Source organism: Camelina sativa, chromosome 12, assembly GCF_030686135.1.
Source record: "Camelina sativa cultivar CO46 ecotype springtype chromosome 12, ASM3068613v1".
Taxonomy (NCBI): domain Eukaryota; kingdom Viridiplantae; phylum Streptophyta; class Magnoliopsida; order Brassicales; family Brassicaceae; genus Camelina; species Camelina sativa.
The window spans coordinates 17,474,941-17,478,834 of NC_141891.1; the positions used below are offsets into that span (position 1 = coordinate 17,474,941).

At 37.0% G+C, this 3,894-nt stretch overlaps 1 pseudogene; it reads left to right on the forward strand.

The window, feature by feature from the left end:
- Nucleotides 1-2,551: 2,551 nt before the first annotated feature.
- LOC147930651 (secreted RxLR effector protein 161 pseudogene) lies at nucleotides 2,552-3,340 on the forward strand (annotated as a pseudogene).
- The last annotated feature ends 554 nt before the right edge of the window (nucleotides 3,341-3,894 follow it).

A 3,894-nucleotide genomic window follows, 5' to 3' on the forward strand; every position in this document is an offset into this window, starting at 1 on the left:
AAGGAAAGGAAGTGTTTCTTTTGCAAGAAAATGGGACACTTCAAGAAAGACTGTCCGAAAAGAAAGGCATGGTTAGAAAAGAAAGGTACGCAACATATTTATGTTTGCTCTGAATTGAACTTTGTTGAAGTTCCTAAAAATACTTGGTGGTTAGATACTGGTGCTACTACTCATGTGTCTCATATTAAACAGGGATTCAGTTCGATTCAACCCATAAGAGGACCTGAACAATTTTTGTTCATGAGAAACAAAATGAAGGCATGAATTGAAGGCATTGGGACTTATAAGTTGATTTTGGACACTGGATGTCATGTAGATCTTGAAGGGTGTCTCTATGTACCTGAGTGTGCTAGAAATCTTTTTTCAGTTAGTAGGTTGGATAATTTAGGTTTTGTTTTTAAGATTGGACATGGTGTTTTCTCATTGTACCGAAATGATAACCTTAATGGAAGTGGTACTTTGTTTGATTCACTTTATCGTTTCAATCTTGATATAAAGTTCTATGAATCTTTGTTTAATATTGAAAGTCAAGGCATTAAGCGTAGTGCATCTGATGAAAGTTCAGCTTTCTTGTGGCATCAAAGACTATGTCACATTTCCAAGGAATGAATTATGAGGTTGGTAAAGAATGAAATTCTTCCTCACTTGGATTTTAGTGATCTAAATGTGTGTGTAGAGTGCATGAAAGGAAAGCAGACTAAACACATTACAAAGAAACCAGCCACAAGAAGTACTCAAGTTCTTGAGTTAATTCACACCGATATATGTGGTCCGATTGATGCTCCATCTTGGAGCGGTGAAAAATACTTTATCACCTTCATTGATGATTACTCACGTTATGGTTATTTTTATCTGCTGCATGAAAAATCTCAGTCCGTGAATATCCTCGAGATATTCATTAATGAGGTGGAAAGACAATTAGATAGAAAAATGAAAGTAGTGAGATCTGATAGAGGTGGTGAGTTTTATGGAAAATTCACAGAAAATGGACAATGTCCTGGTCTATTTGCGAAGCTACTTGAGAGTAGAGACATTTGTGCACAGTATACAATGCCTGGTACTCCTCAGCAGAATGGTGTAGCTAAGAGGCGGAATCGTACTTTAATGGAAATGGTTAGGAGCATGATAAGTAATAGTTCTTTACCTCTTTTGTTGTGGACATATGCATTAAAGACTGCAACTTATGTCTTAAACCGGGTTCCTAGCAAGGCAGTTCCTAAGACTCCTTTTGTACTGTGGACAGGAAGGAAACCTAGCTTAAGACATTTACGTGTTTGGGGATGTCCAGCAGAAGTAAAGCCATATAATCCACATGAAAAGAAACTTGATTCGAGGACCGTCAGTGGATTCTTCATTGGCTATCCGGAAAAATCAAAGGGGTATGTATTTTACTGTCCTAAGCATAGTACGAGAATAGTTGAAACGGGAAATGTTAGGTTCATTGAAAATGGTCAAACTAGTGGGAGTGGTGAACCAAGAAAGGTGGACATTCAAGAAATTCAGGTTGAAGTTCCTTCACCTGTTGTCACACCTAAGGTTGTCGTTCCTATTGTTTCAGTACAGTCAAATGAAGCAATAGAACAACATGATGATATATCAATCCCAGTAGATGAAGGGACAATTAATGAACCTGTCGCTGTTCATGAAGAAAATGGTGTACCACAAGAACCATTAAGGCGATCTGGAAGGAATCGGAGATCTGCCATTTCAAATGACTATGTGGTTTATGCTGTTGAAAGTGAATGTGACTTAAGCATTGACGAAGACCCGAACACATTCTGAAAAACCATGGAAAGTGACAATTCTGAAAAATGGTCTATTGCCGCGAAAGAAGAAATAAAATCTATGGGTGATAATAATGTTTGGGACTTAGTAGAGTTGCCAAATGGTTTCAAAACCGTTGGTTCTAAATGGGCCTTTAAGACTAAACGCGACTCGAAAGGCAACACTGAAAGATACAAGGCTCGCCTTGTTGCCAAAGGTTTCACCCAAAAAGATGGCATTGACTATAAAGAGACCTTCTCTCCAGTTTCAAAGAAGGATTCTCTTAGAATTGTTTTGGCTTTGGTGGCTCATTATGATATGAAGCTTCACCAAATGGATGTGAAAACCGCCTTTCTGAATGGAGAGCTTGAGGAAGAAGTATACATGGATCAACCTGAAGGGTTTGTGACCACAGGAAATGAACATCTGGTGTGTAAGCTGAAAAAGTCAATATATGGTCTTAAACAAGCTTCCAGACAATGGTATTTGAAATTTAATGATACCATTACGTCATATGGGTTTGTAGAAGTTATCGTTGACCGATGCATCTACATAAAGGTCAGTGGGAACAAGTTTGTGATTTTAGTCTTATATGTTGATGATATTTTGCTTGCTGCAAATGGCATGGGTATGCTACATGATATAAAGAAATATCTATCTAAGAACTTTGAAATGAAAGATATGGGTGAGGCATCTTATGTGATCGGAATAGAAATAATTCGAGATAGATCACAAGGATTGCTAAGTTTGTCTCAGAAAGGACAATAAGGTCTTAGAGAGATATAGAATGAGTGAATGCTCTGCTGGTAAAATTCCAATTCAGAAAGGGGACAAGTTCAGTAAAATGCAATGTCCAAGAAATGAATTGGAACGTAAAGAAATGGAAAGAATTCCTTATGCATCAGTGGTTGGGAGTTTGAACTATGTTCAGACATGTACTCGACCAGATATCAGTTTTGCTGTTGGTATGTTGGGTCGATATCAAAGTAATCTCGGAATGGATCACTGGAAGGCTGCAAAGAAGGTTCTCAGGTACTTGCAAGGCACCAAAGAGTTCATGCTTACATACAGGAGACCTGATGACCTCGAGGTCATTAGATATTCAGATTCAGACTATGCTGGATGTGTTGATAGTAGGAAATCGACGTTTGGATATTTATTCTTGTTAGCTGGAGGAGCAATATCATGGAAAAGTGGAAAGCAGTCTATCGTTGCTTCTTCCACTATGGAGGCCGAATTTGTGGCATGCTTTGAGGCCATAGTTCATTCATTGTGGCTGCAGAACTTTATCTCAGGGCTTTAGATTGTCGACAACATAGAGAAGCCGCTGAGAATATACTGTGATAATTCCGCAGCTGTCTTCTTTTCAAAGAATGACAAGTACTCGAAAGGTGCTAAACACATGGAGATAAAGTACTTGTCTGTCAAAGAAGAAGTGCGGAAACGTAGAGTGTCTTTTGAGCATATAAGGACGGATATGATGGTTGCAGATCCGCTAACTAAGGGATTACCACCCAATGTGTTCATTGGCCATGTAGAGCTTATGGGTGTTATCGATAAGACCTTGCTGTTTTGATTATAGGATGCTTATTATGTATGAGATACTATGAATTCACTTAAAGTTATGTTTCTGTTTTATTAAACATGTTATCATTAAAGAATGTGTACACAATTATGGTTTATAGATAACATAAGTATTTTGAAAATGAAGGTTCTTCTCAATATAAAAGAATAATATAAAATTGGAAATTGGTTTGTGATACATGGAAGGGAGCATGTCGTTCAATAACTTATCATTGCCATGATTCAATCAGTTCTGATTTTATTATGGTAAATAAAGATCAAATGATTTTGATATAAAAGCGCACATTAAAATTATTGAACCATAGTTGATAGAGAGGCCAAGTGGGAGAATGTAAGAATATTTATATTCTATGTGGTCTACGTGTCATTCGGTTTAATTGTAAAGTTCAAGTTCATAAAAACGTTTATGAATTCTAATATATAAGAAGACACCGTGATGGATCGGTTTCGATTAATGATTAGAAATGGGTGTATTGATAACCCTCCTTCCTTACCAATATATAGTTAATATCTTTCTATGTTATTCGTATATATATGATAATGTGT